We start from the raw sequence: 19,376 nt of genomic DNA, 5'->3' as shown, positions 1-19,376 counted from the left end.
ACCTAAAACTTCCAGCTAGTACATCTAGCAGCTACAGAGACAATAAAAGCGTATTAGATCTTGAAATTTCAGAAAACAATTATTGATCCTAACAAAATTTAAATAAGATGGTACTTATATGGGTTAAGTGAGTACCTCAGACTCGTCAGTACAATTTCGATCGAAAGATTAATTCAGCTCTAAATTTTCTTTGGACAATTCCAAGCGTTCATCGGGCTCTGAAATAAAGTGAACATTTTTTGTCAATATCTAATATAGCAAGCGAGATATAAGGAATTATGCATTTTATGACGTCGTAAAAATAGAGACCCACATGGATTTGTACTTTTGAGTATTTGCTGTAAGAAGAAGAAATTTCAGAAAATAACCGTATATACCTTAATAGACAATTAAATGGGCGGGGGCACGGGGGCTTAGTGGTAGAGTGCTTACTTCTGGTGTATTGGGTTCTTGGTTCGATCCACGGTCAAGTCAGTTTGTAGTGCACATCGTATTCGTGGGTTTTCTCGGGGTACTCTCTTTCCTTCCACCTTTGCATTCCATCAATTCTGTCAACAACATTCACTTGCTTTAATCATAATCTCCCTGAGACTAAAATGCGTAATCGTGGGTCGCTACACTGAAATATTTCCTTTTATTTAATTTTAAAATTAAATAGGGAGTTAAGTATGATCGTATCTCAACGGCTTAAGTGAATACTTTAATAGTTTCTGCAAAAAAGATTAGTTAAATACCCTACCACTAAGCTACTGTGTCCCCGTCCACTGAATTGTCTATTAAGGTATATACAGTAGTTTTCTGAATTTTTTTCTTACAGGAAAGACCGAAAAGTACAAATCCGTAAAGATCTCTATTTTTACGTCATAAAATATATAATTCCTTATATCTTGATTACTATCTTAGATATTGAGAGCGAATTTTCATTCTTTTGCACAGCTTGATGAACCCTTGGAATTGCCTGAAGAAAACCTAGGACTGAACTAATCTTTCGATCGAAATTGTACTGAGGTACTCATTTACCCAAAGAAGTACCATCTTATTTAATTTTGTTGCCACCAATAATTGTTTCCGAAATTTCAAGATCTCGTACGCTTTTATTTCACAGTGTTTCTCCAGATGTTCGATGTACTAGCTGGAAGTTTTGGGTAAACACATATTTCAAATACTGTTTACAAATGTCAGATTATATTTTCAAAAGCTTTTAAAATTTAATTTTGGTAGACTCCATGATGTTCTAACACTCCATGAAGATATCTAATTACTTTAAGATGAAATTGCTACTGGTGTTTATTAACTTTCCATGACCGATTTCGGAAATTTTAGCATCTAACACGAAAACCCCTTAACTGTGTTGGTCCTCCCTTTATTTGACAACATCTTGATAGCCGTTAGTCATATTTTAATTCAATTTCCGAATTGTAGCGTCAAGTATGCAAGACCCACATACCTATAGTTTATTTTCCCATACCTCGGTATCCATAAGGCTTACCGAGTTGCAGTTTTCAGTAAAAAAAAAATCAGTTCTTTACATTTTAGAGACATGTATTTCCATATATCTAAAACGCAGAAATTAAGTACCTCATTGGAACCCCATTGGAGTACTCACTTACTTTTGCATAGCAGGGTAAAAACGCCAGTGGTTCTCACTTTAAGGTTGAAAACTCTATTTTGTCTCTTCTCTGAGCATCGTGAATCTGTCGGAGCTGTACCATAGTTGGAAAGACTCACTGATCCTTCCTATAATGACCATGTAGTTAGAATTAAAAAAAGGAGTAGCCGTTGGAGGAAAAACAATATTTTAAAATCCTTGCACCAGTAGTCGTCACCTTAAAATCAAAATGTTCCAGTAGTAGTCAGTATTTTCTACCAGTGTTCGTCACTCAAATAACTTGACATAATTTATTCAAAAACGCACTGTGTATCAGTTTAGGGTTAAGAATACAATATAAAGTAGTAAGCTTAATAACTTTGCATCACTTTTAACACTCAAGAAATAAAATAAAAACGTTTTAACATACGTTTTAAAGCAATTTCAGAGAGAAAAATGTTAACTGAATTCAAAAGTTAACTGTATATCACTTCCACGTTAAGAGTACAATATTAAATACTATGTTTAATAACTATACGTCACTTTAAACTCTCAAGAATGAAAATAAACGTTTGTACATACATTTTAAAAACAATCTGAGAAACAAAATAAGTTAACTGAATTCAAAATTTAATTATACATCACCTTAAGCTTGAGAATACACTATAAAATACAGAGATTAATAAAAAATGAAATCTTTAAGTTTAACGTCCCACAGTTATGCCGGTTAGGCTAAAGGAGACGGTGATAATGAGAAATGAGTGAAATGGTGGAATGAAGAAAGTGGGAGGAAACGGGAGAACCCCGAGAAAACCCACGAGCACGGTGTTTGTCCACTACAAAGTCCACACGGCGCGAGTTGGGATCGAAATATAAACAATATCAAAAATCGAAAATATAGAAATATGAAAGAGATCAAAAATATGGATATATCGATCAAAAATGGATATATGATCTTGGAATACGATTTGGTGGAATAATGAGGGAGAAAAATAATCATTGATTAAATATTAAATTGAAAAGAAATAAGAGCCTGACGCTCAAATACTTATCTATCCGGCACCCATCTTGATCCCCATAAAATATCATGAAGTACTTGATTGATTCTAAACCCAATAATAGTAATAGTAATTTAACAATAAACACAGAATATATAATTTACGCACCTTGAAATGTAGAAATTAATGATTGTAATCCCCAGCTTTCCAATAGACGTTTGATTTCTCCAAATGAAGATTCGGATATCTTGTTTCTTCTCAAGCAATAATGGGTTACAATAATCAGTTGCAGTCCAAAGCCAAGTCACTAAGTTAAGCATGAAAATAAAGAATTCATTAGTTAGATGCATACAAAATCCTACGCATGTAAATCCGAATCTACTTGTATTAAATTGTAAATTTAAACAAACTAAATTATACTACTTTGGAAAACGTCTCCAAATATAATGTTTTCATTTTAAAGTGAAGGAATTTTTAAAATCGGATGACCCGTTTGCGCTGTACACTATGCGCCCAATGTGAAATGAAAATGCAACATTGCCATTTACCTGGACCCACAACATAAGTGAGTGAAGTTACTGTCTTTTACGCTAACATGTCGATGGCCAGCCCCCGTTTCAAACAGTAACTTCATTCACTTATGTTGTGGGTCCAGGTAAATGACAACGTTGCATTTTCATTTAAAATTGGGTGCATAAAGAGTATACATTTTGTTGTAACTCTGATAATAACAGAGTTACCCTATATCAGGGAACGTTTGAGACATCCTGTATACATCATAAGAAGTTCCTTTCTAAATTCTACACGGATGTGGTTTCATTGAATGTGAGGTGGGTGATACACATTAGGCCTTTTGGGAGTACGTCACACGGACGACCGTAATTTTGTGTTCAAAATTTTTATGAACTGATGGGATATGTGATACATATGGCCACGGGCTAGAATTTTCTCAGTATGTCAAATATGCAATCAGATTTCATGCAGCTTAATTTGGTGAAAAGCTATTGCCAATTGAACGTTACATTTACCTCTTTCTTGCAGATGTTGAACCATGCCGTTAGCACGTGAGGAATGGATCGAAATAATCAAACTGTGGGGCGGGAGGAGTATATGTGCAGTGGTTGCCGATTGCAGAGTCATCCACAATGTGACTCTGTGTCACATGTTTCAGTGTCACAGTAATTAACTAAATTTGAGAAGACGGGCACATTCGTGAACATACATCGTAGCGGTTCAAACTCGCGGAACCTTTTTCCTTCCCCATTTTGAACCGGTACATGAAAATGCCATTTTCTCCATGTTTGCCTGCGCCGATTTTGATAATTCCTTCACTAATCGATTTCTCTCGTCGAGTACTACAAGAATCAGTTAAAATCTAGCGGGCCTTTTTTTTCTTCCCCATTTTGAACTGATACATGAAAATGCCATTTTCTTCATGCTTGCCTGCGCCGATTTTGACAATTCTTCACTAGTCGATTTCTCTCGTCGAGTACTACAAGAATCAGTTAAAATCTCGCGGGCCCTTTTTTCTTCCCCATTTTGAAGTGATACATGAAAATGCGATTTTCTTCATGCTTGCCTGCGCCGATTTTGACAATTCTTCACTAGTCGATTTCTCTCGTCGAGTATTACAAGAATCAGTTAAAATCTCGCGGTTCTTTTTCATTCCCCATTTTGAACCGGAACATAAAAATAAGATTTTCTCCATGTTTGCCTGCGCCGATTTTGAACATTCCTTCACTAGTCGATTTCTCTCGTCGAGTACTACAAGAATCAGTTAAAATCTCGCGGACCCTTTTTTCTTCCCCATTTTGAACTGGTACATGAAAATGCGATTTTCTTCATGCTTGCCTGCGCCGATTTTGACAATTCCTTCACTAGTCGATTTCTCTCGTCGAGTATTACAAGAATCAGTTAAAATCTTGCGGTCCTTTTTTCTTCCCCATTTTGAACCGGAACATGAAAATGAGATTTTCTCTATGTTTGCCTGCGCCGATTTTGAAAATTCCTTCACTAATCGATTTCTCTCGACGAGTACTACAAGAATCAGTTAAAATCTCGCGGGCCCCTTATTCTTCCCCATTTTGAACCGGTACATGAAAATGCGATTTTTTTCATGCTTGCCTGCGTCCATTTTGAAAATTCCTTCACTAGTCGATTTCCCTCAACGAGTACTACAAGAATCAGTTAAAATCTCGCGGTCGTCTTTTCTTCCCCATTTTGAACTGGTACATGAAAATATGATTTTCTGCATGTTTACCTGCGCCGATTTTGAAAATTCTTTCAGTAATTTATTTCTGTCGTCGAGTACTATAAGAATCAGTTAAAATCTCGCGGGCCCTTTTTTCTTCCCCAAGCCAATATTTTTGTATTTGGTCTAGGAATTAATTCGTGCGGGTGGACAAGAGATGGCGCAACAAACGGAGGGTCCCACAGTTCCGTGTATCCACACATGTGTTGCAAACCCCTGTCATCGCGTATCGTTCGTAGTATAGGGCAGTGGATTAAAGCGTCAACAACACCAGTTTGTAGTTAAGTGAACATGGCGCTATTTGTGCCTGATAAAGAGTTTTTGCGGGGTGTCCTGCTGCATTACTTTAACATGCAGAAAAGTGCGACTGAAAGTCATCGTATTTTAGTGGAAGTGTATGGTGACCATGCTCTAGCTGAGCGAACGTGTCAGAAGTGGTTTGCACGGTTTAGAAGTGCTGATTTCGGCTTGGCAGACCAAGAGCGAGCTGGACAGCCAAAAAAATTTCAAGACGAAGAATTGACAGCATTGCTCGAGCAGGATTCGTGTCAAACGCAGGAACAACTCGCAGCAGCATTAGGCGTTGATCAAACAACAGTCTCCAAACGCTTGAAAGCCATGGGAATGATTCAAAAGATGTCACATTGGGTTCCACATGAATTGAAAGACAGAGACGTTGAAAGACGAAAAACCATTTGCGAATTGCTGCTTCAACGACAGAGCAGAAAGGGGTTTCTGCATCGAATTATTACGGGTGATGAGAAGTGGATCCATTACGAGAACCCTAAACGAAAAAAGGCCTGGTTGAAACCAGGTGAACCAGGTCCATCACAACCAAAACGAGATATTCACTGTGCAAAGGTTATGCTGTGCATATGGTGGGATATGAAAGGTGTGGTGTACTATGAGCTGCTGCAACCGGGTGAAACTATGAATGAAGAACGTTATCGACGACAATTAATGCGTTTGAAGCAAGCTCTGGCCAGAACACGACCAGAATGGGAGAACAGACATGATAAACTTATTGTTCAACATGATAACGCTCGCCCACATGTCGCAAAACCGGTCAAAACCTATTTAGAAAATGTCGGATGGGAAGTTTTACCCCACCCGCCGTATTCACCAGACGTTGCTCCTTCGGACTACTACTTGTTCGATTGCATGAACTACGATTTGATTGGACAGCGGCTTACTTCTTCAGAAGATATCGAAACATGGGTCTCTGACTGGATCGCTTCCAAGGATGAGGACTTCTTTCGCCACGGAATCCGTACATTGCCTGACAGATGGGCGAAAGTAGTGGCTAGCGATGGACAATATTTTTCTTAAGGTATTTATGTATTTTGTGTTTGTACTACAGCTTCAATGTGTGCGTATCAACCGCACGAATTAATTCCTAGACCAAATATATTTTGAATGTATTCAAGTATGGAACAAAAGTATTATATAATTCCCTTAGTAGCCTTCTCAACTTAATATTTTTCAACTTAAATTTTATTTATTTTAATTATTTATTTTCTTGTGACTCAATATTTAATTGCAATCGTTCATTGGGTAGAAGGGTGGCCATTCTCAAATATATAAATATAGTATTCTTAAAATTTATGTGTTCTCGTACTATTAGTTTCTTCCACTAGACCTGGAAATTGCAAAATTAATACCTGGAAAACCTGGAAAATTCAGGGAAACTGAGTTCCATATTTATCTATGAACACTGCTATTTACAATTTTTTTCGAATAGGAAGAACTGTACAAAAGGGTGTTTTGGGAATGGTGTAACAATAGGTTTCTGGGAGTGTTGTTCGAAATGAAATCTTTAAGTTTTACGTCCCACTATTATACTGGCTAGGCTAAAGATAACGGGGTGTTGTTCGGTGGGGGTCAATGTTGCCAATTTTGGGTAAAGTCGCTAAATAAGGGGAATTCGACCTCAACGATAGCGTAGGTTGACCATAAAATTTTCAGTTAAAAACGGGACAGGTTCTTGCAACCCTAGACTTTTAGATCTACCTTTGTTCTTATCAGTGCCTTGATATCAGATTTCCTCCTCTCTCTCTTTGTTACAGAGCGGGTACTTATCAAAAAGGAAAGACACCTTGAAATTTGTTCAACACACAACCAACTGCTAAAACCTCTGCTGCCTTTCGAGCAGTACTGCGAACTATAGAGTATGTTTAATATAGGGAATTTCAGTTCAATTTTTGCCTCTTTGTTATTATTAATTATTAATACTTTTAAAAGGAGTAAAGGTACTGGGTTTGTTATTTACTTCTTTCATTTACATAAAACGGGGCGAATACTAGTTTTTTCCATCTACTGACGGGACGGCCGGAACACGCCCCTAAAACGGGACTGTCCCGGTCAAAACGGGACGTATGGTCGCCCTACGATAGCGACAAAAAATATTTTTTCCGATTGAAGACTTTTTTTGGGTGATTTTTAAATGACGATTTACCTACTTACACATTTAGCGACTTTTTGCTGCAAACAAAATGTTCATCTGTAGAGAAGCATTATTAGTTCAAAACAGTTTTTACGTTCTTTTTTTCTGTTTGTTTGTTTTAATCAGCGCAACTGATGAAGAGTTTGGAAATACAGCATACTCACTGCCCCACAATCCTGCATTGTTATGTTACCCTTGCCCTCTAACGAAGAACAACTACAAACTTGATGTCCTTTAGTTCGCAGAGTTTCCGTTGAGAGACACACGTAATACATCATTACCGATAGCAACAAGATTAGCTATAGATGCGTGAATAAAGGCGAAGAAGATGTTTGTTATATTTGCCCTTTGGGGTCTTTTAATTATTCTGCACTTTTTCTTTTACAAAAAAAATTGCTTAACGTAAGTACTGTAGTGTTAATTATTTCGGAACTATTTTGACCACAATATGAACAAAAGTACCCGAAACAACCTGAAATGATCCCTGAATTAAAGGATTGGTTGCGCCCTGTTTACAAAGATGTGAGTAGAACCAGCGGCGCAAATCTGACTTCAACATTGGGGGGGGGGGTAAGACCGTCACCATACTTTTTTTTGGCGATGTCCGAAATACTTATGAAGTTGAAAAACAATGTTGTGGAGGATCAGAGTTGTCTTCAGCGTTGGGAGGCTGCAGATTTGAGGCTTATTCTGGGGGACATCTATTTTATCTCACGTTCCTTTGTAGCAATCGGACAAAAATAATCAAATTTTTCCCAAAAAACACATTTCAAATCGGATTATTGGGGAGAAGTCCCCCTCAGTTCCAGGATTGGAGGGGACATGTATCCGTCATCCCCCCCGGATTTGCGCCAGTGAGTAGAACATATTGTTTAGTTTACATCTACAACTTTAAAACAATGCTTATAGACAATGAATTTCTCGATTATTTTTTATAGCGACTTTTCACCCAAAATTGGAGTCGTCACCTCTCGTTTCGCAAACTTATTGCCAACATTTTGGAAACTGGTTGCGAAGAGAGCTACAATGGATGAGTCGAGTTATTTCGTCGCTTCCGCTGTGAACCTAAGTACAAGATTCCAAAGAGATTAAGAAAAAATGAAATGAAACCTTTGAATGGTGGAATGAAGAAAGTGGAAGGAAACGGGAGAACCCCGAGGAAACCCACGCACACGGTGTTTGTCCATCACAAAGTTCATTTGACGGGGGCTGGGATCGAACCCGGGACCCCAAGTATCGGAGGTGAACGCTCTACCACTGAGCCACCGCAGCTCTTAAGAGATTAAGAGTCACAAACATAGTCACTTTCAATTTTGTAATATATATAGGTCTATATATTGCATCACTGACTGATAACTAAAATGCTTGGATTGTAGTCTATATATAAAAGTCGCCCCCTGCCCGTAAAAAGCTTCATTCGAACTCGGAATCGAACAATTGCATCTGTAAAACAGTGCTGACTTGATTTTAACGTTCCTTTCAGCAGCAAGGCTGTATGAGACGTGGACCTACAGATTAACGTGGAATCCGAACCACATAAGCCCCGGCCGGGAATCGAAAAAATGAATTGAAATCTTTGAGTTTTATGTCCCACGGTTATGCCGGTTAGGCTAATGGAGACGGTGATGAGTAATGAATTAAATGGTGGAATGAAGAAAGTGGTAGGAAACGGGAGAACCCCGAGAAAACCCACGCGCACGGTGTTTGTCCACCACAAGGTTCACTTGGCGGGGCTGGGATCGAACCCGGGACCCCAAGCACCAGAGGTGAACCTTCTACCACTGAGCCACCGCGGCCCCCAGCCGGGAATCGAACCCGCGTATCCCACGCCAAAGGCGTGTTCACTAACCACTTAGCCACGAGGGAGCTCATCTGTAAGGCAGTGTAAGCAAACAAAAAAACGCACACTGGATGTTTGCGCAACTGAGGATCAAAACATTCTCAATGGAGTATGAGAAATAGTTAACGTCAATCAAAGTGTGCTTTTGCTTATTCATTACTTCGTTAATACTTAATTCCTTCTAGAAATAGTGAAACTATACTAAGAAGAAACACTAATAAACTAATAACAATTACGTTGTATTTCTTACCACACCACGAAAGTAATATACCATTTTTACCACAAATAGAATTTGAACCTAGTACTATACTGCATTAGTCACGCCGTAACGAAAGCTGAAATTCAAACACCTGGCACTCGTAGCTGTTGAAGCTGTGTTGTAGCTACCTGTATATCACGCGGCCTGCGTTGGTACTCCTCAACATAAGTACCTCACAGCCCAAAGCCAGGAAACATCACGGACAGAAGACAGGAGCACAAGCAGTGCCTGACACTTCACGAACTCAAACCCGCCAAGACTCAACTCAACATGACCTTCAATTACGTTCTAGAAACCAAACCAATGCTAAGGCACAAACTTACCAACTTCCTATATGAAAACACAAGAAAAAAATCTAACTTTTTTGGTTCCAAAGTGATTGACATAACAATAATACTAAAAAGGTTTTAATTTTCAGTAAAACAAACATTAATTAACTAGGGAACATAACAAAGCAAAAATAAATAAAAATAAAAATAAATTAAATTAAAAAATAAAAAACTGACAAGTAAACTCTCCCTGACTACTTTTTTTTAATTTCAGTGAGGCTGTAAAATATGTCAATATCTTCGTAAAATATATATGTTTCAATGTAAACAAGTTCTTTAAACAAAAGAAAGCTTTGTAGTAGAGCGCTTACCTCTGACGCGTTAGGTCCCTGGTTCGATTCCTGCTCCCAACAAATAGGCTTTTGGTGAACACTGTAGGTGTGGTTATTTTTAACACTTTCCAGTTTCCTTACATTTTCTTGATTCCACCATTATCATGTATCTCATCGTCACCTTCTCTCTTACATTGATGTACAATCATGGGGCGTTAAACTAAAAGAAAAAAAATCTTGCAAATATCCTAGTAAAAATGAGTTTTCTAGACTACACAAGTGGCCCCGCGTAGGGTAGTCGCTAGCGCTCTCGTCTTCGGTGCGAACGGTCCCGGGTTCGATCCCGGGGGAGAACTCGGTCGAAAAAGTATCAAAAGATTTTAAGTCCAGCCATCCTGAATGAGGTTTCCTTGGGTTTTCCTCATTCACAGCAGGAAAATGCCGGAGTGGTACCTAACATATAGGTCCCAGGCCGTTTTCTTCCTTCCCCAATCCTTTCTTCCCTTCCTTTCCCCGGATAGTGTACTCACCGAGGAAAGTCATTCCTCATATGTGACGGAATAACAAGGCCATTGATGTCGAAAACCCAGAAATCTAAATCCTAAATTTTCACTACACAAGGAAATTTTCGCGCTGAAAACGGTTTATTAGCAATTATGTTAAGCAGTCCTGTAGTAAATCTGCACCAAGTAATAAATCGTCACATATAAAACGGAATGAATAAACACATAACATTCATTTTGCTACCTTGAAACGTAAAATGTTTCAAAAAATTAATATTCAAAGATTTCTCAAAATTCAGATTCACCCATTCCATTCTCCTCAATCATTAACGAGTTACAATAGTATGAATTGTCATAAACTACATTACTTAGTACTATATTAAAGCAAGTTACACTAAAAGAATATATAATTAATGGAATATTTAACTAAAATAATAGTTAACTATTGTACTTACCCAGGCTTTTGTTTCCTTCCTCTCTTCTTTTCCGTTTGTAAACAACCTCGTTTCGCAAGCAAAAGACGGTAGTTCAATGACGTCAGCCATGGCGAAAGAAAGAGTGTCTATAGGCGGTCAGGATCTCACACACAGATGGACGTATATAATATATAGCTGACGTATGAAACATACGTATACGTATGTAATATACAGAAGATTGTTAGATGTCAGATATCCTGCAGCAGCATAATGTAACATCTAAGCGGGTAAAAGGCAATACCTGTGTAGCATATGGATAAAGTACGCTCCGTACAGATTTCCTTAGTAAACATAACGAATCCTTGTATTTGTACAATATACCGCTGTCCGGATAATGGATTTTTCTCAGTGTACCGGGCAAATGCCGGGATGGCACCTACTAAACAGGCCCTGGCCAAATATCTTCCCAAATCCTTTCCATCGTTAATGTTGTTGGATATTCAATGTAAAATGGCCTCTGAGCTGTATCTGGTGATTGTTAAATAAATAAATAAATAAATAAATATCGGTCATTTTCTATTACTTTTACATGTCCCGGCAAACGCCCCCCTGAGACCCCTGGTTCGAATTTCGACAAAAACGTTTAACTCTAGTCTGGAGCCTGGACCAAGGTATTCGTGACTAAAATTTGGTAACTCTCGGTCAATTTGTCTGGTTCCCAAGCCGGTTCCGGTAAACGCCCTCCTGAGACCTCACTGTTTCGAAATTTGAAAAAAAAACGCTTCGTCTTGATCTGGGGCCTGGGCCAAGGTACTCCTGACCAAACTTTTGGTAACTTCCGTCCACTCCTCTGGTCCCCATGCCGCACACCAGGCACGTAGCCAAGGGGTGGGTCCGGGGGGTCCGGACCCCCCCTTCGAGACCAGAAATAAAAAATTAAGGAAGGACGAAACAAAAAGAAACAAGAAATCGGAAGAATCAGCGTTAAAAATAAAGATAAAATATAAAGATAAAAATATAAAGATAAAAATAAAGTTAAAAATAAATTTTTTTTTTTAATCATCGTTTTCCTGTAGTATCAAACATGTTATTTCAGAAACGGTATTCTACTGCTCCTTTAACTTGTCATTTGGAATAGACAGTAATTGACGGAATAATAAAAACAAAAGTTATGTGGAAAGCAAGTCCTGTTAACATTTGATTCAACAGAGAAAGGAACTCAGATATAAAAGGCATTATTGCATACGTACTTTTTTTTAAATAGTTGAGGTCTTAATGAAAGGAAAATTGTTATATTTGGATGAACAGAAGAAGGAACGTAGATATTGTAAATTTTTTAAAAAATATTTTTATAAATGTTCTTTTATTTGAGATTTCTTCATAGTTTGTTACTAAAATACTTACTAACATGCATGGGCACCGATCCTGGGGGGCCCGGTCCCTCCAAAGGTCATTTGGGCCCCCTTGCTGTATTTATGAATATACAACACATCGGCATAATTTGAATGCAATTTGTCTTAAAATCCTCATATATGCCTTCTGCATCTGAATGAACCTCCCCAAATTTACAGAGAAATCAGCGCCGTTGCTAACATATCCTAATTTTAACGTCTTAACAAACCAATATATGTTGCTCGTAAAATAGTTTAAATTGATCAAGCCCCTGGTGTGATAACCACAATATTTCACATCAAAATCTCCGCCCCCCCCCCCATCACGAAATCCTGACTAAACGAACCAATATATATTACCAGTAAAATAGTTTAGAATAATCGAACTCTGGTGTGATAACCACAGTATTTCATGTCTCGGACCCCCCCTATTACGAAATCCTGGCTACGTGCCTGCGCACACAGTCAGACAACAGACAAATACACAAACTCTTTATTTTATTTATATTAGAAGATAGTTTACAAGACAGTATTCAATATGTACTTTTTATAATAATTCAGGTCATAACGAAAGGAAAATTGTTATATTTGAATAAACAGGAGAAGGAAGTAAATATTGCAAAATCTTTTTCAATACTTTTTTTTTTTTATTATTTTGCTAGAAATTTCTTCATAGTTTGTTATTAAAATACTTGCCAACATATCCTCATTTTATTGTCCTAACAAACCAATATATGTTGATAGTAAAGTAGTTTAGATTGATCGAGCTCCTGAGCCTTCAGAATTTCATGTCACCCTCCCCCCGCCCCCGTTACGAAATCCTGGCTAAACGAACCAATATATGTTCCAGTAAAATAGTTTAGAGTGATCGAGCCCCTTTTGTGATGAGCACAGTATTTTATGTCACGGACCCCCCCCCCCCCTTCACGAAATCCTGGCTACGTGCCCGATATAACGTCTTACATATGTAATATTATTACCATATTGTAGGACATGTATCGTCCTACTATTTCAACAGATGGCACACATGAGAATGGTTTTGATCAAATGGAAAGGCCAGAAACACTGGAGATTAAATTAGAAACTAATGTAAAACAATAAAACAGAAAATATATAGTAATCTATTTTTTCGGTGGTTGGTCTAAACTAGCATTTCGAAGAAAAATGCCCACAAGTATATTAATAGTACACACTTTAAAATGAGACCATTACCTTGTTCTTTAATGTAACATTGTAATAATTAATAGTATCATATCTTGTAGGTCCAATTCCTGGCACTCATTTAATTAAATATTTACAAAACATACTTTTCTATATACAAATACGTATGAGTTTTGATATAGCAATATAATAATGCATTTGCTTATGTAAAATAAAATTTTGAGATCTTCTTGTTGAAAAAATGATATTCAGAATTCTGTTAAAGTTCTGAAATTGCTAAGATGTTATCTTAAAACACTAGGTTGTAAAACGTTTTTGATTATACGGGGTGTAACAAAGGTACACAAAATTTCAGAAGTGGGTAGATAAGTAAAAAATTCATACGATCATATGTCTGGAAATACATCATTACAGAGTAAGGTCATTGAACCGCTTGACGGTGTGAAATAGTCACATTCTGGTCGCTCCTTAATGTAACTCAATTTAAATCTCAAAAACTCTGTCCCTAATTAGACACCCGTCAGGCGGCTCAATGGTCGTAACTCTGTAACGATGCATTTCTCGAAAGATGATCATATGAACTTTTTAACTTGTCTTTCCATAAGGAGTCCACCTCTGAAATTTTGCCTTACATTTTTTGTTACATCCTGTATATTATTTTATTTCTAAAAATGAACAAACATTTTTTGCTGTTGCAAACTTCACCGAGGATTAACATTTAGAGAAAAAGGTATGAATAATTTTTAGTTCGTTTTTAATTTTCTGAGTTCAAATATTATACTGTACTCAATTACTAAAACGTGAGTTTGAACGGAAGTTATATACATAAAGTAAAAAAATACAGGCAAAACTTAAATATTTCTTAAATATCAAATTATAATACCAACTACATAATTCAATATTTATAATAGAAAATATTTTCTTACGAAAATGTAATTTAATCACTTTGCAGTATACACAAAGACATTTAAAATAAAGTCTATTCACTTTTATTATTAAATATGGTTGTAATTAATGTCAGACTATGTAACAAGAAGCCGGAATTATACGCATAAAAAATAACAAACCTTTTAGTGTGAATTTTGTAAAAAAAAATTAAAAATAAAAAAAAAGATTCATACAAGCAAGAAACTTTGCACAATTGTAGAATTTGACCTTTTATGAACATACTAAAAGTTCCCTAAGATTGATCTTGAGCTTCGGCCGCCATATTGGAAAATGGCCGCCGATTTCAGTGTTTCGCCGATAACTTCACACTGAGAAAAATCCGTTCTCCGGACAGCGGTATATTCTTCAAATATACGGTATCCTCTTGCTTACTATAGAAATCAGTACGGAGCATACGTTATCCGTATGCTACATAGGCACTGCCCTTAGATGTTACATCATGTCGTTGCAGGATGTCTAACATCTAACAGTTTTCCGTATATCACTTACATATACTTATGTTACCTTGGTCGGCTATATGTTATATACGTCCATTTGTATGTGAGATCCTGACCGCCTACATTATTTCATACGTAAAGTGCGTATAGATGGAACACTTATACAGAAAGTATTGTAAAACATGCGTTTTCAGTTATACGTCTGCTGTACGTTAAGTCCAAAAACTACAGGAATTACGCATGTAACCTATCTTTTTAAGTACGCCACCTACAATTTTTTTTCTCAGTGCAGAATGAGCAGAGATGGGCACAAAAACTGGTTTTTAGGTTTTCGGTTTTTCACCGAAACCGGTTTCGGTTTTCTTTAAAACCGGTTCGGTTTTTACCTGGTCTTGTTTCGGTTTTCTTCATTTGTTCCAAATTTGTTCTATTTCTGACCAGAATGGTGTTTCGTTGTTCTCCAGAAACCGAATCCATTTCCACAGAAATAGTTTTATGTGTTTCCGAAAAGTTTTCAGCGAAACTAGTTTCGGTGAAAACCGAACCGGTTTTGGAGAAAACCGAAATGTCGGTTTTTCGGTTTTTGGTTTTATAGAAACTGGTTTTCGGTTTTTATAAAAACCGGTTTTGCCCATCCCTAGTAACGAAACATCCCTTTCAGTCGGAATTAAACGACTTCGGTGAATTTTATGATAAAGTTTTGGAGAACTCAGAAAATTTAACTCTGAGTCCTACCTTACCACTGCAGAGAAGAATCCCTAGAGAACTTGATATGGCAAAATCCGACACTGGTTTTGTGTTCCAAGTACCGAAAGATTATTACTATGAAAAATATTTTCTAGCCTACGGCTTGGTTTTAATACAACTAAGTACGGAGAATGGTGAATGAATTTTTCCATCTTCAATATATTGTGATAATGTTAAATTCTAATTTGATAACGTTACTTTTTAAAAATAAGATGATCTTTCTTGTAACTCACTGTGGTATACAGGTTAAATCTCCCACTGTGTGTATTGAATAGGGGGAGGGATTACAACGTAAGATGGACTTTGTTCCCTAGCAGATGAACAAAACTTTTTTTTGGTAAAATTTAGCACGCGTAAAGTTTTTTTTTTTTTTTTTTTTTAAATCTTCAGCCGTCACCGTTAGAAAGCATTACAAGGAACATGAAGCACATGGTTTTCGACACATCCACCTGCAAGATTAACTATCCTTGTTAAAAAACAAACTTCACATTTAGCGTTGTATGTATTTATATAAATATTTATTTGTTATTAAAATTTTTGCAAATTATGCTTCTCTTATGAATATTTATTTTAATATTTACGTTGGTGACACGTGACAATGTTAATTGCTACGAACCTCAGTCCTACGAGGGGAACGCTGCCTTTCCACATCCTTGCTCCTCCTCTATCCGGTCTGAGCTTTAGGTGTTCAAAAGGCTAAATAAATTACATTCTACTCATAACAAAACAGCTCTGAAGCGGAACAACACATGAAGGACCAGAGCCTGCCTCATGGATTTTGCGGAGGCACGTCGTCAGGGCACCACTGTTCCTTGCGACTTTACGGATCTTCCCATCCAGGTTACCCAAAATTCTGGAGGACCGTCAGAGATGCACCAAACCTTACAGTCAACAGCTTAGGGACGAGAGAACCGCCACGACATATGTACAGGATGCCCAGAAGTCAAGAGTGAAATCTGTACCACGATGAAGAACAAGGGATCTGCGACAGTTGCGATTCCTCAGCTCAAATAGGTTAGCTACACCAAAGAGAAGCAACATCACACATTGAAGGCATGGGCAACAGCCCGAAACTTCTAACACAACAAAACCGGCAAGAACAAGACTGAGACTGAGAAACTAGGAGATTCGCGGTTGGTTCTTCGAAGAGCAAAGTAGTCTTTGTCGTGCTCTGATATTATACTCGAGAGATTGGCGGTTAAGTCATTGAGCTGAAAAGTACAATCTTTGTACTCTGTGCTTGAACTAATTTAATGTTACAAGTTAAGAGATTCGTGATAGACTATAATGTACCTCTTTCAGCTGTCTTGAAGTTGTCTCAAACCAGAAAGACATGGTTAACCATAACACTCATGTTGTTGTGTGTGAGTGAGCGATAGTATTGTCTCTTTCAACCTGAAGTTAAAACCACAGGAGGACCTTGTAAATTAGAATCTCATCTTAAAAGTTAAATTCAGGGTAATTCATTTTGTTCACTTAATAGATTTCTCATTTTGAATAACATTTGCTCTACCGACTTTGCTAAAGCACTTTGCATAGTATTCAAATTAACTTATTAATATTCAAATTAGCTTATTTTGCATCTCATTTTTACATAAATCACCACCATTCTATTTCCCTATCATCATTTATCACACCGTATCTCACGATTTACAATCACCATACGTGACATCCCAATACAGATTGTTGGCGATCAAACGCGATCAAGCAATAATTTTAAAAAAATCTGTCACAATTCCGATCAATAACACTTACGGAAGGCTAATAGTTCAATTTGTTAACTCTCTGCAAATTATACGGATTACTTCATTCGGACACGTGGCGATCCAATCTGATTGTTGGCGATCAAAGGAGATCAACCGATCAATCATTAATCTGACTCAAATCCGGTCAATTTGGCTTTCATGGTGTGAACACATTGACTTGTTAAATACCCCTATATAATATGCGTATTACATCACTGCGCATGGAGTGGCAATCATATGATAGTTGTGTGCCAATCAAGTGCGAGCAAACTATACCGTCTGGATCACTTTAAATTAATTTTTCTTCCAGAGGACTGAAAAGGATAACTTGTTACCTTTCTACAAATTATGAATATTACGTCATTACGCGTGGCGACCAAACTTTGATTGTTTACGATCAAACACGATCAAGTGACGATCAGACGATCTGGACCAATTCCAATCTATCTGAAGAAAAAGAAAACTACAGACGTAGAACATTTAAAAGAACGTACATGGAGGGAAATATCGAACCCATTTAGGAGAAAAATCAGTAGATTCCTGCTCCAATCGGTTTTCCTGGCACGGCAGGAGAACTGCAATGTCTTGTAAAGTAGATTTTCTGTACTACGTCGAAGGAGCAGAGCATAAGTCAGTCTAGATTATGCATACGTACTTCTTATCTTTGTACGTATGAATCGTACAGATTTTTCTGCTACGTACTCAGTTCGTTTCCTCGTAGGCTACGTACATACTTTTTGGACGAAATTTCCGTACACAACCAGATAACGTTTACCCAAAGACCTAACCATGATAGTCTGTATTCTGATTGTGTATTTTGGTATTTTCTATTCGGCACGTTTACCCAAAGAACCTAACCATGATTTTCTGTGTTCTGATTATGTACTTTGGATTTTCTATTCGGTATTTTCTAGACTAGAAATCAGCTTTCTTTTCTCTCAATGTATTATTTCTAAATTTGATAAATTATAATTTAACAACATTAACGATATAATGATCTTCTTTGCTTAAAAGATGTAATTCGTGAGCAATGAAAATGAAGGAGGAAAATTTGAACATATGATTTAGGTTATAATATAACTTAACGTTATGATAAAACTTAAAATAATTTCAAAGTTTCGAAACTGATAAAATAATTCATTTCAAATATATTTGTGTCAAGCAGGGCAGGATTAGTTCATCTAGGGGCCCGAGGATAAAGAACAAAAAAAGAAATATGTAGTCCCTGCTGACTTCACCTAATACATTTCTGTGCAAGTACAGTAGGCAAGTCAGGGAAGATGTTTTATATTTCTGGTCACATTTTATTTTATGGTGATGATGATGATGATTGTATCTTTATGATACTTTTTAGATGTCTAGTTGAGATTTTGATCAGAGTGGAGACCCCTCTTCACCTGGAGGCCTGGGACTATAGCCTCCCTAAGCCCCTCCCCTAATCCAGCCCTGGTGTCAAGTGACTTATGGCTTACTCCAGGGCCTTGCGCCGGAAGATAGTTCCTCGGGATCCGGATTCTCCTGTAACTTTCGTCTAATTTCAGGGGTGATTTATTCTTATATTTAACTGGAACTCCTAAAAACTTTGGACCTCTCCCGAAATAAATTCCAACCTAAATTAAATTAAATTTAGCGAAGAATTAGGATGTTTTTAGTTTAACAATAATTTAAGCAATCCATTGACGACGTAATTGTAACAACTTTACATGTTCCTTTGTAACAATTTTACTGTAACTTCCCAGTACGTTTCTGACTCACCCAGTATACTCGCTGATTCTCTCATTCCCATATCTGCAAAAGTATTAAGCGTAGAACTTTGAAATTTTGTATAAATATAATCCTTGCACCTTACAGTGTAAATAAGACGAGATATTGTGAAATAAGACCCCTTAGGGGAAAGGAACTTGAAATTATTTCTTTCTCTCTCTTTCATTTTGTTTCTTTATCCCGTTTTCTAGCATTCTGAAACTATTAGTCTTACCAGGGAAGTTTTTAAAGTTGTTTGTTGGCATGTACATATGAATATAAGGTGAAAACGAGTTAGCCCCCAG

Source organism: Thermobia domestica, chromosome 12 (assembly GCF_964235325.1).
Source record: "Thermobia domestica chromosome 12, izTheDome1.hap1.1, whole genome shotgun sequence".
Taxonomy (NCBI): domain Eukaryota; kingdom Metazoa; phylum Arthropoda; class Insecta; order Zygentoma; family Lepismatidae; genus Thermobia; species Thermobia domestica.
Note: the sequence above shows the minus strand (reverse complement) of the source record.